At 38.3% G+C, this 27758-nt stretch overlaps 1 protein-coding gene across 1 annotated transcript in view; it reads left to right on the top strand.

The window, feature by feature from the left end:
- LOC309509811 (uncharacterized protein) overlaps positions 1 to 27758 on the top strand; it is a 91671-nt gene that overhangs the window by 10449 nt on the left and 53464 nt on the right. The gene's annotated exons all lie outside the window — the stretch shown is intronic.

Raw genomic sequence — 27758 nt, 5'->3', positions numbered from 1 at the left:
TATAACTCTAAAATGACGTTTTGGAATTAGCAACGGAGGCATTGGATTAGATTAGAAAGGAGGCAAGAAATTAGTCCTACATACAAGAGCATTTTAATGACAAAAACTTTACAAACGTCTTGAAATACATAATCTGAACAATGTTTCGAGGTGTGGTAACTGTAGTATAAGCGGAATAATTGACTTCAGGCCGTTAAATTATTAGAAAAATAATGCACACCCGAGGTGTAACTCCGCTTCGCGTCGAGATCGCATTACCACCTCGGGTGTGCATTATTTTTCTAATAATTCAACGGCCTGTCGTCAATTATTCCTTACACACACACACACACATATATATATATATATATATATATATATATATATATATATATATATAATTTTTAATCTAGATTAATCTCACTGTAATCTTGAAATTAATCTAGATTAAAATGGCTCATTTGAATTCTGCCGAAGGCATTCAGAATATGTGTGCTACCCAAATAATGACTAAAGGGCACGTGTTTCTTAAATACAAAGTGACATTTAAAAGAACTTGTGAAGAAATGCCAGAGATTTATTTATTATTAAAACTAACATAATAAAGTATGATTTTCTTTTTATTTTATTTTTTTTACTTTGAGCAAAGATGGAGCTATAATAGACTCTTCTTATGAGCATATAAAACAAAACAGCTCCTTGGATTAACATTTGAGGGCAGACATTTTATTCATAATGTCAAAATAAAACCAATGTAATGTTATGAAATGATTATAATGAAATTGAAAGTACTATATTACTATAATGAAAGTAGTATAGCCACTATTCCTGCCAAACTTCAGTGGTTGCAGTGAGTGTTACTACAGTAAATCCATGGTGAATGTTGCTGATCTGTGGACACTGGATAGTTCATTCATGCCACAATGTTTCTTCCTGGTTTCCACGCACTGTTTGATCTATTAATAACAGAGAAATGTGAATGTTTCTCACTAGATCTCGCAGCGATGTTATTACTTCTGTGGCGAATTAAAATGCTTTCTTTACTGAATCTCTTATCAGCGCTGTGTAGTAACAGTGTCGCATGATCACGATCGGCTCGCGCTGCTTTGGTCAAAACTGATAAACGGTTCGTCAACCATACAATAACGAGCAGTTTCGTTCTGCTTGCATTACGTTTGCCATTTGATGTTGGACAATGTTGTGGTCGCGCCAGCATCTCTTACATTATGAGCGCGCTTGCCACGCGCAACGCGCCTACATTTGAAATAACGAAATTTTGATCGGCAGGAAAAACGGTCCAACAGTTTTTCGGTTTGAAAATGCGTACCGAACACCGAATCGAATTCGGCTAGGTATACATCCGCGCTAAAATATCAAGGTGAAAGTCATCATTTGCGTAGTATAGAACCAACCCAACTTTGAGAATAGATTACGGCCCACCACTAATATATATATATATATATTTTGGATAGAAAATATTGGATAGAAGCTTTTGAAATAGTTAACCATGAAAAACTTTTTTTTTAAAATGAGACAAAAAGGGGTGCCGGAATATATTCTGAGAATATAATAAAGTCTCTGCACCTTTTGGGGTTCATCAAAGATCATGCAATTGTAGCCTTTTTGAAAATTCAGGGCTATAAAAAAAAAAAAAAAACAAGTGTGTTTAAAGGTTTTGCCAATGTAAGCTTTGTAACAAGAGTGTAGCCTACCTTTAAGTTCTGTGAAAAATGTTGAAATTGTATGTCTGTTCTTAACCAATGAGAGTTTGTGCTGCGGGGGTGTGTGGGGAAAAGAAATGTTTTTGAGTGAGGGGGAGTTTGGTGAAGGAGATAAGGGGAATGATGATTTTTTTTTTTGGTGGGATGAGCATTATAGCCTGACTACGTCAGACTTCTTACTTCCGCTAATTTCATTTCGCTCCTGTACTCAGTCTGAGATAGCAGCCTTTCTTTCAGTTTTCCACCGGCCTTAAAAAACAGCCGGGCCGATCAATGAACAGAGGGCGGGCTGAGAGCCGTGACGTAGACGCTGATTGTACCGTGGATGCGTAGATTTACTTCACATAATCTGCAAAAGTCGTTCACAGCCATGTTCACTCCGGTATTTCGCTCGATGGTTTTGTTTTCGCATCATATATGCGTTTACAGTGGAAGTTAGATGCGGCTGAGCATGCGCATAACACACGCCATAACCAAACGTTATGTGATTGGCTTACGGGTAACCAATGATTTTAAACTTCAGACAAGCCCCCCCCCCGCGAGAGAGAAAACACTTCTCTATTATGCCATGCCAGACTCTGTCTACGAAGCAAAGTGAAGTAGCAGAGTCTGGTATTACCAGGCTATGAGCATTACGTTGGACAGAGATTAATTCTGCTCTGCTGTCTGAACTGATTTGATGAACAGTTTTGTGTACGATTGGTTACAAAAATTTTTAAGAGGTGAGGAGAGGACTGGATCCGAAATCTCGGGGGGGAGAGTGGAGGACTCGTTTGGAGCTAACGTTACTGGCGGAGGTTCACCCACGGCCTAGTGGAGGACTGAATCATCGGGTATCGTTGATTTGAGATTGCTACCTTCTGATTATTATTTTTTTCCGGTTTGATGGTATTCAGGACCTTGGACCGCCAACATCGCGCATTATAGCCTTCATGTTCATGTTCATGCACATGCAGAGTGAGTAACTTACTCTTGGACTGAGCTTGGTTGAATCTCAGATCGGTTTGGAGGAAAAGTGCACCAACGGTTCATGAAAATTGCACATGTACTGGCTTAGAGACTAAGTTTGTGGGTTCTCATTTTTATTATTGAGGTATTGAGTGTTTAAACTCTGTTTCGACACATGTGAAGGGGAATTGAAGTGAGTGAACGGATTATCAAAGACTCGTTTAACGAATCAATTCATGAGTATTCTGATTTCAAAGGAGTCAAGTTAAGAGTATTTTGATTACGAACAAGTCAATTTAAGAGTAATTTGACATTTATTTATTGAAGAGGAATAACCCCTTGAGATGAGCCATCTCGTTTTCGAGGGGGTCCTCGAGACCAGGTACAACAATTGACATTGACCTTACAGCGGCAGTCAAATAAAAATAAAATAAAAAACACATATTCACAGATGCAACAGAAAACACAATATAATAATGGTAAGTGCAGAAATATATAATACATAACTCATACAAACAAGACATTCACTCATACAATACTCTCTAAAGGTTGCTCACTCATCACTCAACAGAGTAGACACATGTAATATATATGTACCAAACACACATCTAGACAACATTCCATTTCATCCATTTTAAGGATATCAACTCTATCAGTGGTAACCACTGTAAAGCGGTAGTGCCCACCGATAATGCTACAGCATCTGCCCTGACCTATGCCCTCAAACCAGCAAAAAAATATCAACAAAAAAAAAAAAAAAAAAAAAAAAATTTAAAAACAGTGGCATGACTTCTGAAAATGTTGAGCTAGGGCATTTTTAAACATTGAAAAGGAAGTCAAAGAGCGAATTGAAATTGGAAGGTTATTCCAATCATACGGTGCTTTATGTTGAAATGCATTTCTTCCTATTTCTTTATTGATTTGAGGAATGAGAAAATAAATTTGGTTATTGTGTCGCAAGTTATAAAATGAGCTAAATGGAATTAGATATTGTTTTAAATAGGAAGGATAATCCATAAAAATACATTTAAAAATAAATTGTAACCAATGAAAACGCCTTCTATCTGATAGGGTCAGCCAGGACAGTTGATGGTACATTTCACAATGGTGTGTTCTGTAGGGGCAGCAGAGGATAAATCTACACAGGCTATTGTAGACAGTGTTAAGAAACTGAAGGCAGGAGGCTGTAGTATTTTGGTATACAGTGTCGGCATAATCCAAGATTGGTAATAAAAGTTGAGAAACAATTCTTTTTCTGACGGAAAAATTTAAACAGTTAATTGATTGGTATAAGATTCTAAGTGAGCAGTTGAGCTTATTAGTTATATTATGTACATGAGTGCTAAAAGAAAGATCAGAGTCCAGCCAAAGGCCAAGATACTTGACCTGCCTAGTAGGTTTTATGAGAGTTTGATCAAGAAATTTAATTTTTAATAAATTTTCAGATGAAGGATTGGGCTTTTTTTGAAAAAGCATTAAATATGATTTGGATTTGTTTAGTAAAAGCTTGTTGGACAATAGCCACCGCTGGACTGAATCAAAACCATTTTGTAATGTATTGCTGATGTCATAAATATTAGGTTTGGAACAATAAATGACCGTGTCATCAGCATAAAGTTGGATATTGCATTCAGTGCAGCTACGCGGAAGATCATTGATAAATATCGAGAAAAGTAAAGGCCTGAGAGAGGAACCTTGAGGAATTCCTCTGTCAATGTCACTGCAATTAGCAGGAGATGCTGCCCCCAAAGGACACACACTGGCGACGATTATGTAAATAAGAGTTGAACCAAAGCAAAGAAGAGGTAGACAGACCAACAGAATACAATTTGTCTAAAAGTAAATAATGATCAACTAAGTCAAAAGCTTTAGTAAGATCTAAAAATAATGCACCTGTACACATACGATTATCAAAACTCGAAAACACATCATTGGTAAATTTAAGAAGTGCTGTAGTAGTAGAAAAATGTTTTCTGAATCCAGATTGGCATTGAGATAATAGGTTATTGTTGGCTAAATAATTCGATAATTGGAAAAACTTTTACAACACTATTAATGATTGAAATGGGTCTGTAATTATTAATATTTTCAGGATCTCCACCTTTGTGAAGTGGGATAACTTTGGCACATTTCCAGGCTAAAGGAAATTTACAAGATGAGAACGACAAGTTGAAAAGTGAGGCCAATGGCACTGCTAGTATATGCGAACCAATTTTAATACATTTATTCTCGATGCCATCTGGACCACCACCACCTATAGAGGACAGTTCACTTATGGCCCTTTGCACATCAGCTGGGCTGATCTCTGTAAATGAAAAAAAAAACTGCCTGGCTGGAAACAAGGACTCAGATCAGGTTGAAAAGTAGAAGTCTGTGCTTGTGGTACTAGGGAAAAGTGCAAACTAAAGGCATTAGCAATGGTAGCTGGATCATCTATACTTTCATTATTCAGGTTCAGATTAGTTGTAGCCCGCCCTGATTTCCCAAGTACATTATTAACCTGTTTCCAAAATCGTCGTGGGTTTTTAAAATCATTCGTTAGACAATTTCTGAAATAATTTAATTTGGAGTTTCTCGTTTGCATAGTGCAAATGTTCCTTAAACGTTTGTATTCTTCCCAGTCAGCAGTATATTTTGTACTTCGAAATTTGTACCAAGCCCTATCCCTCTGTTTAAAAAGACTAATAAGGTCTCCATTTACCCACGGTAAATGACTACCTTTAACTTTAACAGTGATCCAAGGAGCATGCTTGTTTATAACATTCAGAAGCTCAGTATATAGAAAATACCATGCATCATCAATAAATGGAATTAGATTGAGCCTGTACCAGTTAATTTGTTGCAAATCATTAATAAATTGGTCATTATTGAAGGATTTGGTTTGCCTTATCTTAATAAATTTAGGAGGGAGACGTGGTTTCACAATTTTCCAAATACAATAAATCATGTGGTGATCACGAAAGCAGTCTGGTAGAACCCCAGATTTAATTATTCGTTCAGGGTGAGAAACTAAGGCCCAGTCCAAAAGAGATTTAGAGTTAAGAGTAAGTCTTGTGGGCTCAGTTATAAGTTGAGTCAAGTTTAAGCTATTAATCAAATTTCTTTCAGTAAGTGTTGATGAATGAAGCCAATTAATGTTAAAATCACCCAGAAGTATAATTTCTTTATTAGAAACAGAAATAATATTTTTAATTGATTCCAATTTGGGAGAGTTAGGCGGTCTATAAATATTTCCAATAATTAGCTGCAATAAATTTGATTATAATTGAGTCATTTTAAGAAGGAAATTTGAGTTATTTTGGGTTTAAACGAGTAAATCAGTCCTATATGTTCTAATAAGTATTAATTGTTGTTAAGAAGAGTAATTCATTTGTATTTGAGGTCAACTGTTTTTTTTTTTTTTTTGGGCCAGACTATTTTAAGTCTCTGAAGTACTGAGTTTGGATCAGGGGTTGCACTATTTAAATGTGGTAACTGTATTTTTGGTTTCTGTGAACCAGTTAAGCTTCCATCACTGTAAGCCAATTATTCAGTAGTTTCATATTCCTGTCATTCATTTATTTTTGTTTATTTTTGTTTGTTTGTTTTGTTTAGGGATTATTTCAATAAACCTCAGGGTTTATTATAACTTTCTTATGCTCAACCTGTGTTTTTTTTTATTCTCAAACCCCTGAGAATATGTTTATTAATTGGAAGCACCGCGCTATAGAACATATTAATATTGTAGTATACTTGTAGCTAACTGTTCATTCTTCAGGGGAAGGACTAGACATTACCCTTTACTACTGCAGGGATACCAGGGCTCCTTTAATAGTATTATACGAGTGTACCCGGCTGGGGAGGGTTACACAATCTTGTGTACACTTTCACAAATCTTACCCTGTGCATGCGATTCTTTATGGCATCATTTCACCTTTATTCATCCTGCACTGCCAACTGGTGTCCAGAAGATGGCAGCAATAACAAAACTGCAGAAAACGGCACATCAGTGTTGCCAGATTGGCGAGGTGGTTTTGAATTTGATTGTGTGGGTAAAAATTGGTTTGGTCAAAAAATTTGGGCTGGTTTGGGGTCAGATACTCGGTTTTCAAACATCTAAATTTTAAAGTCTCATTGATTAATAAACAAAACTCAAGAGTGCATGGAAAATCCATAGTTGTGAGTTACCCAACTCTTACACCTGTGTGGTGGGATATGACTTGAAAGCTCTTTATAAATAGGCCTATAGCTATCACTACGAGCACAGTTGAATAACTTAATTGAAGTCGAATATGGGACAACTCCTGTCCATCGATGTGCACACTGGCCTGACCAGGACTTCTGCAACGTTTAAACTGTCCAGATCCCGACAGCTGCTGAAAGAACCAATGATTAATCAGTTTTGTGTTATTTTCTTTTATTGCAGCTGATGTGTGCAGTTTTTTTTTTTTAATTGCAGTCTTTTTCTGCTGCCATTGTCTTCCATTAATTTACTTCTCAGTTCCATGCAATTTTAAGATTTTAAGCTTTTCTTTGTTCATTCCGTGTTTTATAGGCGACCTCTGTCATTCAGATTAGCACAGTTGGTTTTAATTTAATCTGGTTTATTTTAGTTAAAAGGGCAAGGCTCAGTAGCCCAACTAAAACAAACACTGATCACAGTAACGGTGAGCCAAAACAGTCTATCATTGCCCCAACTCTCTTTTGTATGTCTTTCTATTAACAACCTAAAACTTTGAGTAAAACATGCTTGGGAAATCTAAAGCAACCAGTGTCTGCACACTAAAAATACTGATGCACCTATTTGCATCAGATTTTTGAGTATTTTGAGCTAAATTTATGTGTGTTTGTCCGGACTTTACACCCTTAAAGCTAGGGAAGGCAAAAGAAATGTATAAACACTTTTTTATACCCTGTTGAAACTCTCTTCACATCCTGATGGCAATCAATAATAGAAGTGCTCTAAAACTGTTCTTTTTAGATGGGGATTGGTCGTTCATGGAGCAATAGATGGATATTCTTGTCTTATAACGTACTTGAACTGTAATACAGACAACAGATCTGCCACAGTGCTTACACAGTTCTTAAAAGCCACGTGTGTGTATGGACTTCCATCTAGAGTGCGGTCAGATCATGGTGGAGAAAACACCCAAGTGGCATTGTTCATGAATCTTGTTCATGGAGTGGAGCACAGAAACCACATCACAGGGGAATCAGTGCACAATCAGAGGATTGAGCGTCTTTGGAGGGATGTTTTCCTGCATGTTTTGCAGAGTTTCTACAAGGAATTCTACAGCCTTGAGGACAGTGGTACCCTAGATCCTGAAAATGACATTCACAGGCTTTCTCTTCAGCTTGTGTACTTACCGGAAATACAAAGCAGACTGAGCAGATTTCATGAAGCGTGGAATCATCACCGTCTAAGAACAGAAAACAACCGAACACCCTCTCAGATCTGGACAGATGGCATGCTGACAAACATGGGAGTCGATAGCACCTCTATCAACCATGTGTTTGGTGATGATCCATTCAGAGAGCAAAATATAGAAGCACTTCTGGCACAACATGGTATTCACAGTTTCCCAGTTGAATTGGATGACCAGTTCCCTGCTGTTAATGTCCAGCAACCCAGTGTTGACCTTAGCCAGGAGCAACAGGAAGAGGTTTTGAGAGCGATAGAAAGCATTGCAGACTTAAAACTAAAATATCAAAGGTGCTGCAATGGAATTTCTCAACGACTGTCACTGACCGAGTGAAAAAATATTTGGAAAACTAGCTTGCTCATTTGTTTCTGTAGTGTGTTTGATTTATTTTTTATTGTAGAACCAAAGCTTTAGAATATCTGCTAATTGTCTGCTGAGGCATTATCTTTTGTCAGGTTTTTAAACTTCCATTCAGCTAAACAAACAGTCATTAAAAAACATTAACAAAAAGTCATTGTATTAAAAAAAAAATTCAAAACAGTTTGCATTTCTTTATTTTGTTCACAGTTATGTCCATTAAAATTGATGCAAAACAAAATTTGATGCAAAACTACATTAAACCCTTTTTGAAACCATTATTAAGAACGGTGTAAAACTTTTTCAGCATAAAACTTATTAATACTGGTATTTAATATTTAAAGTTTTCACTAACTTTTTCTTAACTCTTTAAACATTTTATTACGTTGCAGAATGTTGAATTTTTCTCAGGCTACTCCTGACCAAACCCTTGTGTGTTGCAAATGGCAAAGTCCATATTAGACTTAAAAAGGTCATAGTTCTTGTGCAACGGGAGACGCAAGCAATTAATGCAAGTGTTTGCAGTTGGAAACTTCTCTCTCTGTGAAGTATCCCACGGTGAAGTATCAACAGGGTGTAAGAATTCAATTGATGGCTTTGGCTTTAACCTCTTACACTCCTAGACCATTTTTGGGAATTTCCGCCTGGATTTTCCTACCCAAATTGAAAAGCCTCCCATTTCCACATATTTTTTCCAAAATAGACAATTTTGGTGTCATTTTACAGGAAACCCTTTGCAGATTCATAAAACAGTGCTAAAAGTGAAAAACATTTAAGTATATGTTGTCTGAGCTGTAATAAAACCCAAAAAAATAGGCGCTTTTTGATTTTTTTATTTTAAATTAATTTTTGAAAGTGTGTAACTCAGGCCCTGTGGGGTCCAGCAACATGCAGACAATTATGGCTGTTTCCTCTAGATGCCAGCAAACTCTGGAAAATATATTTTTTTCTCTATACTACAAAATGAAAAAGATGTGCATATTAATCTGAAGGAAGGAATATTACCTTTTTTTTATGTAATTTCCACCTACCCAAATCTAAACTCTGCTCATACCCATATACAGTGGAATATATGCAATATTCCAGTGTCATTTTACAGAAAACACTTTGAAATTATATAAAACACTGCTGGATGTGATAAATATTATAGTATATGGTGTCTGTGATATAAGAAAAAAAAAAGAAAAAAAATAGGCGCTTTATGATTTTTATCATTTTATTCTTTCAGAAGATACAAGACTTATAATTTTACAAATTATTTGCCTAAAATCTGTGGTCTATTACAATCTAGAACAGGATCCCCATCCTCCAGATTTATATCATTCATTATATGGGCATCAGTTTTGTCACCTGTGTTGTGCATCACCTCAACATCACCAGCCAGCCTCCAGGAGATCTGATGCCAGCTGTGCCAGCTGTGCCAACAGTGCCAATCTTCAACAGAACATGAAACAAAGAAAACGCTATTTATACATAGTTTCTGCACTGTAATAATATCCATTTCACAATATCAAAATGTAGATTTACTGAAATGACCATTTTATTCCACTTATGCAAAGTTGTAAACTACTGCGCAATCATTCCATAATCCAAAACGTTTGACATTTATTTTCAAATAATAGTTTATTAGATTGGTTGCTGTGCTTTCACATTTCAAACTAACAATAACTTTATCAAAAAAATGTATATAAACATTGTAAATGCTGAAAAAACATAAGGTTATATACGTACCCAAAAGCTCTGGAGAGTCTGGAGAGTGCGCATTCAAAACTTCTCCAAATCGTCCATTTAGAAACCAGTTGCACTTCCAAAGATCGCTTTTATCAATGCCATTTATGCTTGTATCTTTCTAGATGCAATTATAGAAATCAAAACAGTTCATAAACTATAATAACACACGCAAACTAAAGGATATTTTACTCAAAAGAGAGCTCGCAGGCTGACCCGGAAGTGATCAAGGGAGCGCATCCACTGTTGCCAACTATTAGGCTTGTTCGACTTCATGCAGCTCTGCGCAGACCGATCGGCGGCTGACTTGAAGCAGTGCATGCCGGTTAGAAATTTTGTCCGACTTGATCCAGCGCCGACGCCACGTGACTGTGACATATGCCATCAAAGTACCGCGAGACCGATTCGAGAGTAGCCGGAGAACTCAGCCAGCGCAGCTTCTCAAGAGCGGCTGCACTGGGCTTCACGAGGGCTGATGACGACACAGCTGTTCCACGATTGGCCAGATCCATTGCATGACAACGATCACGTGTGTTTCGTGTTTATTCAAACACCTTTAGTTCCTCTAAATCGCACAAATCAGTTTTTTATAACAGTAAACACTCTTTTCATGTAGTTGCGATGTTATATTGTGTCATGTTTATCAAAATAAAACTGATTAAAAAACGTAGACTCCACTTCATTGATAGTAGCTTATGTTGAAGGTTGAACTTTATTCTTGTTCAAACAGACGCTGTGTGAAGAAGCAGTATATAAAGTATTGAATGAAAATGTCTCTGAAACATTATTTGGCAAATATTGCATTTATTTCACTTCAGCTGTGGTAAAGTATGCAAACACCACGTGAGCGGTCACTACGGGAACCAGAAAGTGTCCGACTTCACGTCTCCGTTTGCAGCTCCTCCCTGCCTGCACGCGGCTACTCTCGCCGATCGGTGCTGCGTTCCAGTCCACTTTTAGACATGCACTTGCGAACTTCCCTAAGCACTTCCCCTTTGGGGGAATCCCTGCCGCCATTTTGAAGTGCGTTCCACTTCGTGAAGTGGACGAGGGAAGTTTATATGGACAGACCCTCGTTCCCTCGATTTTGACCGAGGGAGCGAGTCTGCTTCAAATGTACACTTCAGGCACCTATATGTCCCACAATGCAGTACGATTGTGACGTCACCACATATCTCATCTAATCACCACCACAACATACAACTATATGATATATTAATTATATATATTTTTTTGTTTAAAACAACCCAAACACACATAAACATTTGGATGCTGCATTAAACAAATTCTTAAAGGAAAAAAAAAGTAAATAATAAATCAACTCCACAGCTGATTCCAAGTGATCAAGGGCTTAGGACGTTCCAGTTCAGCCCATTGCAGTTTCCGCCAGTAGTGAGCACTCGCAATGACGTACATCCGAGTGAACGAGACGGAGGGAAGTTTGCGAGTGAAGGGCATGACAATTTTGGACTGGAACGCAGCACGGGTGCATCCAGCCGCAGCCGATGTCGAACACACCTATTTTCACAGGAAAGTAGCTAACGCCTTCCCTAAAAGTCGCTAAATGTCGCTAGATGACGTCATACGTCAATTAGCATATTCATGACGTAATCGCTTCGTACTTGCATTATGCCTGCCTAATGTATTTTCTCTCTAAATTAATGCTCACAATCTGTATTTAATATAATATAATATAATATAATATAGCCGAATTTCAAGTAAAGCTGGTCTCATTTCCTATCTTTTTTTTCTTCTTCCTTTTTTGTCTGACGAGTAGCTATAATATAGTGACTACATTTTTTTATAGGCCTATGTGGAAAATTATCTTAGAGTTAGCGAATCGGATGAACTAAAGCTCTGTGATAGTGAGTATAACAAGTATTAAGCACAAGAGAAGAAAAGAAAATTAAAATGGTTTAAATTAAATATAAAACAAAAGAGAAGCAGATAAGTGATAAGTCAGTGAAAAACACTGCTGATTCGCGTCAGTCAGCTGCCGTGCGCTCAACAGAAGAATGAGCCGCTGCCCGCTGCTCCTCTCAGCCATTCACTGAACAGGGTAGACGCAGAGACAGGTGTGACGGCACGGAGAACGCAAGAGCTCGCGCTCGCAGGACAGTACTGGCCTCATTTGAAGGTTACTGAGGTTTGTCCAAAAAGTAGCTAGATTTGTCGCTTTTTTGAAAAAATGTCGCCAAAGGGGTCTGAAAAGTCGCTAAAAATAGCGACAAAGTCGCTAAGTTGGCAACACTGAGCGCATCCATAACGCGTCCGTCTCTTGAACTCGCGTCTTTGTGAAGTGACGCGAGATCGTTCCGGTTAGATTTATATACTATATAAACTTCCCTTAGCTGTAACACAAAGTAAGGCTCGCGCCTGTACAGATGGCATAGAGCGCGTCTTCTCTCAGTTCATTCGAAAAGGTTTTTCTTACCAAATGGTCTCATTTGAAAGATAACATTCTAAGCTAAAAGGTGATATAGATTATGTGGCTGTTTGCGGCTGACTGAAGCCGCCATCGGAGCAGGAATGTGATACTTTTATCTGTAATCTCTGTTTGATTTTATTTCACTTCGCGATTCTTTTGAAGATATTTCGGTCTATGATTGTCTCACAATGTAATAATCTACATCGTCAAATTCCATAACCAATCAAACCCATAGCATAATGTATATGAATCAGCCGTTACGGTAGATGAAACTATAATCTGTGTTTAAACACTAATGAATTATAATGTCTTTTCCATTTTGTATAAACAAGGTTATAAATAAAACAGCTTAGCATAAAATGAGAAAATACTCACTCATTGTCTCTGAGAGATGAGCAGCGATGTGTAGAGATAGGGGATAGTCCTGAAAAGTTTTTTGGAGCAAATGATGCCACACACACCCCATCAAATTGCATTTATACAGGTGACTATATGAAAAGTGTTAAAATGACCACTAGATGGAGCCAAAGTCCCACGAATGGAACGGTCCAAATTCATGGAATCAGAGCGAGGTCGCGACCTTGTCTCGTTATTCAAAGCTGGTACCGGTTTACACACACCCAAAAGCCATTTGTCATGCTAGGAGTACCCTGTTTTTGACTGTTTCGACGGCTGCGGCATGAGATACGATGGCTTCATTAGCAGTATATTTTAAAGAGATTATGATTTTACTAACACCTGTTTTCACGGACAAAGAAGCCCTGATAAAACCGCTGCCTGCTTCTTGGACCGAGGTCAGAAGGTGATGAGAAAGAGTCTTCAGCTATCTTAAAAAATGTAGGGTGAATTTTATCTGAAACCATTGGCTTCAGTAGATATAGTCTTACAAAAGAACAAAATGTTTTTCAACCTTAGTAAAAATATTTTATAACCATTTCATTTATACACTTTAAATAATAGAATGTTTTTTCTTTTAAACTTTAGCAATATGATTATTGTATATACTTATAAAGAACTTAATATTATATATTTTTTTTTATCTAAAACTAAATTAAATGGTTTCAGTAGATTTTTTGCATGTTATTATTTGTGTAACGTTGTTTAATCTCAGTCTCACTGTACTGAGGGATGTCAGACAGAGACAGACGCTTGTGTGCTTTGGTTGAGACATTCAGGAGGGGGGGGGGGGGGGGGGGGGTCAGAGGGGGAGGGGGAGGGGGTCGCGCATGCAGGCACGCGCGCGCATAGACACAGAGGCACACGCGGACCAATCTGAGAGCTCTGGTGAGACATTCAGGAAAAACAGTGTTTTGTTTTTACCAGTTTTAATAATTTTAAAACATTATTACTACTTTTAATAATGTATTAAACTTTGAAATCATTTTAACCCCTAACAAAACACTGACCATGTCTCATTGTGATCGCTGATTCAGAGAGAGTCCAACAGATGGTGCTCCGAGCCCGTTTCATAAGCTGTAGGATCTATCTAAAATAATAAGGTAAGACGATTTTATTTATTCAGCTAAAATAATTGGTTTCAGTATATTTTTATTTGATATTCATTCTTTTATTCATCTAAAACTAAAACAATTGGATCAATAAGATATTTATATTATACTTTTAAAGGCATGTTTTCAACTTTGGTTTAATTATTTTATTTTATATTATACAATTTATACACTTTTAAAGAGCAGAATGTTTTATGTAAGATGATTTTATTCATCTAAAACTAAAACTACTGGTTTTAGTAAGCTTTTTTATTTTATATTCTTTTAAAAGAACAGAATGTTTTTCAACCTTAGTTAAATTGCTTTAGTATATTATATAAATTATAAGGATAGAATATAAAGAATGGTATGTTTTCAACTTTATGTTAATTGTTTTTAGATTATATAATTTATATTATATAATTTATATTATATAAATGATATAAAGGATAGAATGTTTTTGTGTGGCATACGCTTCACAGTTTCACAGTGACCGAACAGCACATGTTCAGATGTCAGTGCCCGATGCTCTGGAATGCAAGAGTGGGAGGGAGTGTCTGTGACACATGTCCTATATAACACACACATACATCCGTACAACATGACACCATATGACCCTTCTTCACACACACACACACACACACACACACACACACACACACACACACACACACACACACACACACACACACACACACACACACACACACACATATGACACAAAGCTTGTCACACACACACACACACACACACACACACACACACACATCCGTATAACATGACACCGGCTGTTTGAAGCCGTCAAAACTATCCGGCAAAACAACATCTGTTTTATTTCCTTCCGTCAAAACTATCCTTCAAAATTATGATTTAGGACTAACTAGGTTTAAAACGGATTAAGCACCTGTCATACAACATGATCGATGCGTGGGAGAGGTCAATAGGTTAATCCCATAATCCCTTTCGGGAAGTTCAACCCATCAATCATAAAAGGTCACAGGAAGTTCAACCTGTCACAAAGGTCAAAGGTCAAAGTCATTAATCATTTTGACACAAGCCCCAGCATATATACTACTAATGTCGTCAAAACGAATAAAACTATCCGGACATGAATACAAAAGATGACGACTTTTACTACTGGAGATGACTAATGATTTTTTAAAAATCTTCTGAAGGTAGGTTTATGTAGGCCTATGTGTGTGTGTGTGTGTGTGTGTGTGTGTGTGTATCCCCGGACTAAAATATATTGTGGAATTTTCTCACTCAAACCACTGCCTGCTGCTACTTCTGATTGCTTTAATGGGGAAAAGCTGCCCATAACTGCTGGTCTAGGATCAGTTTTTTCCGTAATAATAGCATATTGGCGAAACAGATTTGGAAAACAATCCAGTGCGTATATGCAAAGTATATATAAGTAACGTTTTTACAACGTGTTTTATCAGCGTTGAGCAATGTAGCCAATCACAAACATATCTGTTGATTTCTTGAACGCAATGGCCAATCAGAGGTGTTTAAGTTAGCACTGAATAAAAACTCAGTCGTTTTGAGCCATAGACATAGCGGTGAGTGGATTCTGAGTTTTGCACGCTCGCAAATCCTCTCATAATAACAAACATAGTGAAGACATTATGTAAATAAGAGATTCATTGTGCAGACAGCTTCATTTATTATAACAGAACTTTGTGAGATTGCAATGAAGTAATATAACAGCTTTTTAGTGATTATAAAGGGAGTGCTCTTTGTGTGCTTTCTTCCATGATAAATCCCTGATAAAGTTTGCTTGCTTTGGTGTCAACCTTGGAGTTAGTTCACCCCGTGTGTGTGTGTGTGAGAGAAGGCGGGGGAGAAGTCACGTAGCTCACGTATTTGTGTGCTTAATATTTATATACGCCATATATTTATAACCTCTACGAAGAGTTGTGCGAGATTTCGGGTGTACGAGCACCGCTTGCACAGAGTCGCTTCGCCACTAGAACTGCCACCGATTTGCCGTTTTCCGTGTGTCTCTCGTTGAAAATGAACTTAGAGACTTGTGCTTTGCACGTCTTTATGTCGAATTGGTAGGCTACCGCCGGCCCAATTTATCAGCAGCCCACCGGGAATTCTCCCAAATCTTCCAGGAAATATTCTTATTATATAATATAACACAGAGTTTATATTTTGCTGCTGGTTGCGTGCTGATTTCTTTTAACGTTGCAGAATGAAAATAATCTCAAAGATCGTGTTTAATTGTGAGTGTGAAGTGGGGGCGCCACAACAGTGTTTTGCCCAAAGCGGTATTTGAGCTTGAACTGACCTTGAGCACAATTATACTTACCCTTTTCATCCACCTGATTTTTTATAATTCAAAACCTAATTAAAACTTTAATATAATTATATATAATCCCATTAACATAAACAATAAGGCACTTATGTGTATTTGCACTTTTCTTTATCTTTTAACTCTTCAGACGAGATAATATGAGCTGCAGGTATGAGAACTGTGAGAGCGAGGCAGAGTCCAGGGTGTGCATGACAGTTACGACCCACAGATTGAAAAACCGAAGGTCCGTTTGCAAATCTGAACGCATCCGAGCTACAATCCACACTTACCTCCTCATAGCCAGTTATCATCGCCATCAAGGGCAGGCACTTCCGTTTTTTAATGTTTTAACTAACATATGGCAGCCCGGTCTCACCCCAAAACGTCATATACTGACACGTCTTGACCATACGTCAACATACGACGAAAAGGGTACCCCTATAACATCAATATGAGACGCAGACATAAGCGCACCAGCAGCGCCTCCTAGCGGTACCCTAACGTATACCTAAACCTACCCATAACCCGAATCGTCACACATGGACGTTATAGGGGTACCCTTTTCGTCGTATGTTGACGTATGGTCAAGACGCGTCAGTATGTGACGTTTTGGGGTGAGACTGTGTTGCATATGGCGGTATTATGACCATTTCACTTCATCTAGTGAGTAAGTGAGGGAGCATCTGCAGGCAGTGAGCAACAAAAACTGATTGGTCACAGACCAACCACACAACTCACATTATCTTGTGTGTGCCTGTAGTTTTTAATTGTGCTGTTGGTGTTTATTATGGATTTGTGTGTATGATTGTAATTGTCACGGATTTTTGGATTCATGTTTCTGGTCATGTGTTCCTGTTTGTCATGTGATCCTGCCATGTGCTTCCCCTGTTCATGTGTCTTGTTCTGATTGGTTAATTGTCTTGATTGTGCACAGGTGTCCCTTGTCTAATGATTAGTCCTTGTGTGTATTTAAGTCCTCGTGTTTGCCATGTTCCTTTGTTCAAGTATTGTCCATGTACCACTATTGGTGAGGTCATGTCCTTGTGTTTTATGCCACGCCAAGCAGTGTCAAGCCCAGTCTTTGTTTTTGTGTTTAGTCCATGCTTATGTTAATAAACTGCACTTGGGTTCTTCTGCAAACTGTTGTGTAATATTCAGTTCCAGTATAGTCCACCCAGTGGAACAGTTTCTTACAGGAACTGAATATTACACACAACATCACAGTTTTGATGCCCGTCCCTCATTTTAGAAATCTAGTCTAGCGATGCAAGAAGAGAAGCTCTTAGATCTGTGAACAAATCTTTCTGTATATTGTTTTATGTATTATTAAGATGAATACAATTGTCTTAACTGCATGCTTCTATGATTTGGCGACAGGGTGAAATAGACAACGATTTATTAAGAATTATGTGCGTCATAATCTTGTCCATCTATTTATTTGTGATATTCTAACTACTCTTACTTTTCATAGACAGAGGTTGGTGTACTTTTGATACAAAATACATTTTACCAGCAATTTTCCTAAACTATTGGCAAAAATCAATACAAAATATATCAAGCATTTCCATGACACCCTTCAGTCGGCCAAGGAGCATAAGTCTCCATTCATTCTGAAACCTGGCTTAAACCAAATGATTATTTCGGTATTAATGAGTCTACTCCTCCTGGATACTGTTATAAGCATGAGCCCCGTCTGATTGGCCGTGGCGGAGGTGTTGCAACCATTTATAAAGATATTCTAAATGTTACTCAGAAAACGGGTTATAAGTTTATTTCATTTGAAGTACTTGTACTAAATGTTACGCTCTTAGATGTTAGAAAAACATCCCTATTATCTCTAGCCTTGGCTACCGTATATAGACCGCCAGGGCCTTACGCTGATTTCCTAAAAGAGTTTGCAGATTTTCTCTCAGACCTATTAGTCAATGTCGATAAAGCATTAATTGTTGGAGATTTTAACATACACGTAGATAATCCAAATGATGCGTTAGGAGCTGCGTTTACAGATTTATTAAATTCATTTGGGGTCAAGCAAAACGTCACCGGACCAACTCATCGTCTTAATCATACACTCGATTTAATTATATCACACGGAACCGATCCAACCGATATAGATATCATTCCACAAAGTGATGAAGTCACTGATCACTACATGGTAACTTGCATATTACGTACTGCTGTAATATGTCATGCGGCGTCGCGTTATCAACCAGGCAGAACAATCCTCCCATCCACCATAGATAATTTCTCAAATTGCTTATCTAATCTGTCTCAGCTGCTGCCTGAACCCAAACAAACAGATGAACTAGAAGAACTAACTAGCACTATGAGCACCATTCTCTCTAGAACATTGGATGTGGTTGCACCTATTAAATTAAAAAAGGTCAGAGAGAAAAATAAAGCACCATGGTATAACAATACTACGCATGTTTTAAAGAGAGAAACCCGTATTTTAGAGCGTAAATGGAAACAAACTAATTTAGAGGTCTTTAGAATCGCGTGGAAAGACAGTATGTCACGTTATAAAAAGGCCCTAAAAGCTGCCAGGGCTGAGCACCTCCGCAAACTAATAGAAAACAACCAAAACAATCCAAGGTTTCTATTTAACACCGTGGCTAGACTAACAAATAAACAGACGTCACCCGAACAAAATATCCCGTTACAGTTCAGTAGTAATGATTTCATGAACTACTTCACTGAGAAAATAGAAAGCATCAGAACCACAATTATAAACGTTCAATCTTCAATCGCGCCTTACAATTCAGCTTCAATTATCACCCCGAAAGAACAATTACAGTGCTTTACAACTATAGAACAAAAAGAGTTAAATAAACTTATCACTTCATCTAAAACAACAACATGTTTATTAGATCCTATACCAACTAAACTACTGAAAGAAGTGTTATCTGTAGTGGAAGAGCCTCTCCTCAATATTATTAACTCGTCTTTATCTTTAGGTCATGTTCCAAGAACATTTAAACTGGCAGTTATAAAACCTCTCATTAAGAAACCACAATTAGATCATAATAATCTAGCAAATTATAGACCCATTTCAAATCTTCCATTTATGTCTAAAATATTAGAAAAAGTGGTGTCCGCTCAACTGGGCTCTTTCTTGCAACAAAATGATATCTATGAAAAGTTTCAGTCTGGATTCAGACCGCATCATAGCACTGAAACTGCGCTCGTTAAAATCACAAATGATTTACTTTTAGCTTCTGACCAAGGCTGTATCTCAATACTAGTTTTACTTGATCTTAGTGCTGCGTTCGATACTATAGATCACACAATACTCTTAGATCGACTACAAAATTATACTGGTGTTCAAGGACAAGCACTAAGCTGGTTCAAATCATACCTATCTGACCGCTACCATTTTGTCTATTTAAATGGAGAAAAATCGATCATAACTCCAGTAAACTATGGAGTTCCGCAGGGATCTGTATTAGGCCCCCTGTTATTTTCAATATATATGATGCCACTTGGAAATATTATAAGGAAACATGGAATTAGTTTCCATTGTTATGCTGATGACACTCAAATATATATTTCATCACGGCCGGATGAAAACGCTACATTTTCCAAATTGACAGAGTGTGTTAAAGATATAAAAGATTGGATGACGCGTAATTTTCTTTTATTAAATCCAGACAAGACAGAGGTAATACTTATCGGTTCAAAAAACCGCCCACAAAACCTCGCACAATACAACTTTAACATCATAGGATGTCCTGTTACTTTATCCTCTACAGTAAAAGACCTGGGTGTTATACTCGATTGCAACCTGTCTTTTGAAAATCATATTTCTTATGTTACAAAAACAGCCTTTTTCCACCTTAGAAACATTGCTAAGCTACGTAATATGCTATCAGTTTCTGATGCAGAAAAGTTAGTTCATGCATTCATGACCTCGAGACTGGATTACTGTAATGCTTTATTAGCTGGTTGTCCTGCATCCTCAATAAACAAGCTACAGTTAGTCCAAAATGCCGCCGCTAGAGTTCTTACGAGATCAAGAAAATATGATCATATAACACCGATTTTATCATCACTGCATTGGTTACCTATAAAGTTCCGTATTAATTACAAGGTATTGCTACTGACTTATAAAGCCCTAAACGGCTTAGCTCCAGTCTATTTAACGGATCTTCTATCGCCCTATAATCCATCGCGCTCTTTGAGATCACTAAATTCAAGGCTTTTGGTCATACCTAGGATATCCAGAACCACCAAAGGAGGGAGAGCATTTTCACATTTGGCTCCAAAACTCTGGAATAGTCTTCCTGATACTGTTCGTTGCTCAGACTCGCTCTCCCAGTTTAAAACTAGATTAAAGTCGCATCTCTTCAGCCAGGCATTCATATAATCCTACAGTTCAAACTACAATCCGGCCTCTATCCAATGCCAGAGGAGAACTGGCCCCCGACTGAGCCTGGGTTCTCCCAAGGTTTTTTTTTTCTCCATTAAGGCACCTGATGGAGTTTTAGGACACCATTAGGTCACTTGATGGAGTTTTTCGGTTCCTTGCCACTGTTGCCTTTGGCTTGCTCAGTTGGGGATATTTTGGGGATATTTAATTTAATTTTATCAATCAATAAATTCCTCTTGAAACAAACTTTGTTGTATTATTTTAATTTAATACTGTGAAGCTGCTTTGATGCAATCTGTATTGTGAAAAGCGCTATACAAATAAACTTGACTTGACTTGACTTGACATTCTTCAAAACTATAGGCTTTATTATTCATAATAATCATTATGTTTTATATAATCATCGATCCGGAAATGGCAGAGCACCCACAGGTAGTGATGGCAAAATGAGGCTTCCTGAACCACTGAGACCTCTCAGCCCATTGCTTCAGCCAAAGATTCATTACTCGAAGCTTCATTCAGCATTGCTCACTAGTGACACCTAGCTACTGTGCAAAGAAATAGCAGACAAATTAATTCATTCTGAACCAGAATTTTTTATAAACAAAATTATTTCTTTATTTTCTACTCACTGTTAATGTCTGTAACCTTTCATTTGCAATAATAAAAAGACATGAGCAGACATTTGTCCATTACCTGTATAATATAAAATATGTATCTTTCTCTGTCTGATATGTATCTTTACTTGTGCATAGTCTCACACACACAGTTAATTAATTATTCATAAATTGTTTGGATAGTGACAATATGAACAACAAAAATGACACTGTGTTGAGTGCAGTGCTTATGAGGGAGTGTAATAAAGTAAACCGCAACAGAATAGTCTGGAAGGAAAGATTACAATAGATTTTTATTGAGAAACAGAATTATTTAAAGTGTGTTGGGGTTTAGACGATTTCTCTTCTCGGACAAAATCTCTCCAGTCTTGGAAAAGATCCTTTCACAAGGAACAGAGGATGCAGGGGAACATAAAATGCCAGTGTCATCTGGTATAAATGAGGATACTGATGCTTCTGTTGAGCCCAGACAGGGGAGGATTCCCTCTTTCTTGCTGGTCCATTACCAGGAATAAGGAAGAGATCACAAAAAGCAAACAAATCCAAAAGGGCAATCCAAATCAAAAAGCAGTCCAGTCCAGATCCAAAAATCCAAAGCAATCCAAAGAAGCTTATCTAATTAATATAACAAGTCTATAATATAGCTACTATAATTAATAATAACACTATACTATGACTATTCTAACCTGATAATATAATAATATACAGCCCTAACACATAATATGACACAATAACGACAATGACAATGATAGTTATCTGACTCTCTGACACTACTACAATTGCTTCTACTACTCCTGCAACACCCACAAGGTGGCGCGAGTTTCGAACCCCCTTTTTCCGGAAGCGACACTCAGACCGAACCGATGACGTTTCCACACAAACCGAGGCCTCGTTTGTCATTAGTCACGTGGTTTTCAGTTAACAACACAAGCCTCGAATCGCGGCTTCATCTGGCATGCCCATTTTTTCTCAACACAAGCTCCGACGCCTCGGTTCAAATGTCACATCACTACCCACAGGATCGGTACCAATGATTATTAATAACATTAAAGGGGTGGTAAAACACGATTTCACTTTTCTAACTTTAGTTAGTGTGTAATGTTGCTGTTTGAGCATAAACAGCATCTGCAAAGTTACGTTCAAAGGGAGATATTTGCTTTTAAAGAAATCAATTTCTAAGAACTACAGAAACGGCTGATAGGGACTACACGACATTCCTGTGGGCATGCTGACATCACTATGCCCAATATTTACATAAACCCCTCCTCTGGGAACACAATACATAACGGGGGCGAGGCCATTTTATGTTGCTTTGGAGAAGAGCTGTTGTGGTAGTGGAGTGCCGCTATGCCGTCGAAACGCTGTTATTTTCACCCAGATTGCAGGTCCACTTTGTTCAGTCTTCCTAAGGACGGTTAAAATGTATTTTTAACTCGGTCCCTCATAATTATAATCCAAATGTCGCTCTCTATGCTGCACATTTTTCCGGAGGAAAGCTTCCTCAATCTAATGTTACACGAGTTACAATGCAGGATTCACACAACGGCTTGTCCTGAAACATGGAGCAGTTCCAACTTTAAAAACAGAAGCTGTTTACGAGCCACAAACTGTAAGTATGATTTTTTCATTGATGTGTTTTCCTGTAATAGTTCGTATTGTTAATTGTACGTTGTAGCGAGGAAGTAAACAAAGGAAAACGCTGTTTGTCTCCACAAACCAGTTCGTTAAATGCTAACGTTAATTCATACTTATCCAACAAACACATACAAACTTGTGTTTAAACAAAGGAACTGCAAGGGATTAAAGGGATTAAAACCCCGTCCACACGCTGGTGAAAACTGGAAAAAAACGTTTTTCTTTTGATTCCCTGAGAGGAGATCGATTAGCATTGGGGGTTGGCAAAGAATTAGCAGACCTGGGGGGTGGGTGGTTTGTAATTTTTAATGTTTTTATGCACTTTTAGTTTTGTTGCAATTTCACCAAAAGCTTATAATTAGGAAATACAGACAACACGCTAAACTTAGATTCTCTATATGTTAAAAATGTTGTAAAAAAAAAAAACTTATTCTTATATAATAAGAATAAGAATAACAATATGATAGCCTAAATTTATATTGCGCTCCAAATGATTTAGATATGGAAAGAGGAATTCTTCTCAACTACCAGCAATAAAGTTTTAAAATTCTTCTTTAGAAAATATTATATTTTGATGTTTCTGCGCAAGTTCAGCAGACAGTGTGGTTCAGGTTTGTTCCGATCAGAGCTCGTGAGTGGAGAGCGCATTTCTGAATATTCCGCAGGGTCGCTCGCTCAACCCAGATGTCCTGTTGCCTGGTTCGAAAATATGTGGAGTAAGGGCTGCTTCCAACTAAAAGTTTTAGTTGTTCATTTAAGTCATTCATGGACAAATCTCACCCTTTATATTTATTTATATTATATTATATAATGAGCGTTTACGTAATATAGCCGCACTCAAGCGCACGACCGCACACATAAAGCTTGCCACAAAGAACCGGTAAAAGTAATGGTTATAAATGTGTCTAAATACGCTGTGAATGTGAATGTGCATTATACGCTGAGTTTCGGATCATTTATGAGACAAACTCCAGTCACTCACCGGCGCCCCCAATGTCGTGATTGTCTGCTATATTTACTTCTTATAAATCCAGGCAATTGGTTCATGAAACATTGATTAAAATTAAGATATAATTAATACAAAACGAAATTCAATTTAAAGAAAGGCAGCTGTTTTGTTTGAGGTCTCTGTGAAAGTTTTAAAGCAGTCTTTTAGTGGTGCTTTCAGAGCGCTCGTCCGTAACCCGAGAACTGACACGTTGTTTTTTTTTCCCTCATAAATGGGTCAATATTGTAATACTTGTTTGTGGGTGTTCTCGGGGCTTTAATCCAAAAATAACTTTAGAAATATAACAATAAAACCCTCGGACACGGACGAGTTCTTCTTTAGCCTCTTTTCTCTCTTTATTCGCCCTTTCTCTTTCGCTCTCCTCTCTGTACCCCCCGTCATAATAAAAGTCCTAACATCAACATCCACTATACTGCTGAATTATCATTTAAAGATACAAATATAACATCAGCATTAATCTTTTAATTTAATGTGCTTCACTTTTAACTCTTAAACTACTTCCCCCTTATGAAAAGAAACGTCCTCGTTTCCGGATATACAGAACAGAAACAATACATCTGTAACAAAATATGCTTTCCTTATCTTTGCAATTCAAAACAAAACACTTTGGGGGGTACAGAAAAAAAAATTAAAATATTGTGAGAAAACAGTTCAGAATGCAAACATGATTTTTTTTTTTTTTTTTTTTTACAAAATACAGATAACACTTTGAATGTGTCAGTTTTTCTGAACTCATTTGACATTACTCCACTCTTTCAACTATACATTACACAATCCGATACTCAAGAATTTTGTTATATATGAACAAGAATATGTGGAGATGGATATTAAAGACATTATACATCCCTATACCGTAATGGAGGGCGCACCAAACGTCCTGACCTTGTTCTAATGACATTTGCTGGCTGTTCTGTAGGGGGTTCTATACGGGAGTCAGCCATAGAACCCTCTGAAATCTTAACCTGAGCCTGAACAGGAGGTAATGTACCATCCTGCTTTCGAATCTGTGGAGTTGGCCTTACAGAGTCATGAAAAACATAAGGTCTGGAGCCTGAGAGTGCTGTAAGTGGAGGGCGTCCCATATGAGGGGATGGCATAACTGGATGGGGATCAGGTGACCATACAGAGTGATAAGGTTTCAGCCGATTATAGTGAATCACTTTAGGCTTTGACCTAGAATCAAGCAGATCTTTCACTTTATATGTCACTCCAATGTCACCAGTCGGTAAGTCCAACCTGCTCAAGACTTTGTATGGACCAGTCCATTTCGGAGAGAGTTTGTGTCTTGACATAGCTGGAAGATCAACCCTTACAAGATCATGAGGTTGATAAGCCACATGTCGGACATGACGGTCGTAGTAATGCTTTTGCTGTGCTCCCGCTGTCTGGATGTTATCTTCAACGGTGGTAAAAGCAGAGCGTAGTCGTCCCAGCATAGAATGTGCATATTCAGCTGGGGTTCCGGGTGTAGCCCTGGAAGTGGCTGGGGGCACACCAAGAAGAAAATCAGCAGGTAGGCGAGCTTCTCTGCCATGTGCTAAGAAGAAAGGTGTATGCTTGGTTGAGGAATGAACAGTAGTATTGTAGGCAAATTCAACCTGTTTTAAGTGGTCATCCCATTCCCCACCTTTGGTATACAAATATTTTGCAAGTTGATCTTTTATGGACCTATTGGCACGTTCTACCATACCGTCTGACATGGCATGATATGGGGATGTCCGTGTTTTACGAATCCCAAGCAGGGAACACAGTTCTTTCACCAAATCAGAATCAAACTGTCGGCCTTGGTCAGTGTGCAAACTCTGGGGCACACCATGTTGGCTCACATAGTCTTCAAATAAGCACTTGGCGACAGTTGTTGCATGTTGATCAGTAACTGCATAGAGATTGAGGTATTTGGTGAAGTAATCCATTACTACAAGAACATACCGATTACCTTTTTGTGTAATGGGCAACTCCGTTAGATCTGCAGCAACTTTTTCAAAAGGCATGCTTGTGACTATGTTTTGCATTGGGGCCTGCTGATGAGGTGTTTGTAGTCTCCTTGATTCACAAGCTTGACATTGAGCACACCATTGTGTAATGTCCCTAGACATGTGGGGCCAGTAGCATCTCACTAGAGCACGTTGCAATGTCTTTTGTGCACTGAAATGTCCAGAGAGTGAATATGACCATGCAAAGTCTCAAACACGTTACGTTGTAGTGCAGTTGGAACTACAACTTGCAAAATCTGTTCACCTGGTGGAGGTCTGACTCTTCGACAAAGGACATGATCTACAAAGGTAAGCCTTTTGAACTCTTTCCATAAATGCCTGAATCCATGAGCAGCCCCTTTGAGCGTTGCATATGGGGGTCTTTTCTGCATTAACACCCATTCAGAGACAATGCTCAAAACAGGGTCTTCTTTCTGAGCCTGTAGCATTTCGTCACTATCCATACCCAGGCGTGTAACACTGGAAAAGGCAGAAAACGCAGAATTTGAAGGCTCAAACCCAGAACCGGCACCAGAAGAAAAAGGCTGTGCAGAAGTAGGATGTGATTCGGCTACCTCAGTCTGCGTCGAAATAGAAACACAATGGACAGGCTTGATCTCCAAGTCATTGGAAATGTTGCTCTCCCTGTCAGGTCGACGAGACATCAGCATTGGCGTGTTTGTGACCATGTCGGTGTAGGGCTGCACAATTAATCGAATTTTAATCACGATCACGATTTTGGCTTCCCACGATCAAATTCGTGTGATCGAGCGATATTTAAAATGCGTCATTCATTCACGCTTTGTATTAAAGGTTTTTTTTTTTTTTTTCAAAGCCAGTCTAGCGCGCTGTAAAGCCACTGTCTGATCACATGCGTCCATGCACCAATCAGAGTTGTTCCCTGCACCGCGCAGCAGCTCAGTCACTTTCCAGATGTAGACAGTCACAGACAGAAGACAGAGTCGCGTGAGGAAAATACCACAACAGATAGCAGGCTATAATCTATCTTAACAAAGAAAAAATGTCTAACGTAGCTGAGGGGGCGGCCGAGGGGCTTGTCCCGAGAATCGGATCGTCATCAATTGTGTGGAAACATTTTGGGTTTCAGGCAAGTGACACAAAACAAGAACAGGTCATATGCAAAGAGTGCCATAAAGTTGTTTTGGCACCACAAAGCAACACAACGAACCTCTTTAACCACTTAAAAAAACACCATAAAGTTCAATACGATGAATGTATGAGGGCCAAGAAATGCGTTGCAAAGACTAATCATCCCACAACATCAACTCAGACATCCATCGAAGCGAGCCTCTTTAGCGCATCACCATACCCATCCACCTCCCAAAGACACAGTGAAATAACGAATGCAGTCGCATTTCATTTGGCTAAAGACGTGCTCAATAAACACGGTGACAAACGAAGGCTTCAAATTCTTGGTCAACACTCTGGATAAACGATACGTGATGCCCTCGCGTAATTATTTTTCAAAGGTGGCACTACCTGCGATGTACAGAAAACGCAGAGGGGAAATAGAGCTTGATCTTGCCAATATAAAGTACTTTGCAACTACAACGGATCTGTGGTCAAGCAGGACAATGGATCCGTACATGAGTTTGACAATTCATTACATCGATGAGGATTTTGCAATGCAGAGTAGATGCTTGCAAACATCTTTTTTCCCGCAAGATCACACAGGAGAGTCAATTGCCCAGGGCCTGAGGGAGGCGATGGCCTCTTGGAGCTTGCAGGAGGATCGGCTTGTCTGCATTACAACAGACAACGGAGCTAATGTGGTGAAGGCAG

This window comes from Leuciscus leuciscus (genome assembly GCF_965113295.1).
Source record: "Leuciscus leuciscus genome assembly, chromosome: 11".
In the NCBI taxonomy this organism is placed as follows: domain Eukaryota; kingdom Metazoa; phylum Chordata; class Actinopteri; order Cypriniformes; family Leuciscidae; genus Leuciscus; species Leuciscus leuciscus.
The sequence above is the reverse complement of the archived record's forward strand: the minus strand, read 5'-3'. Positions and strand labels throughout refer to the sequence as shown.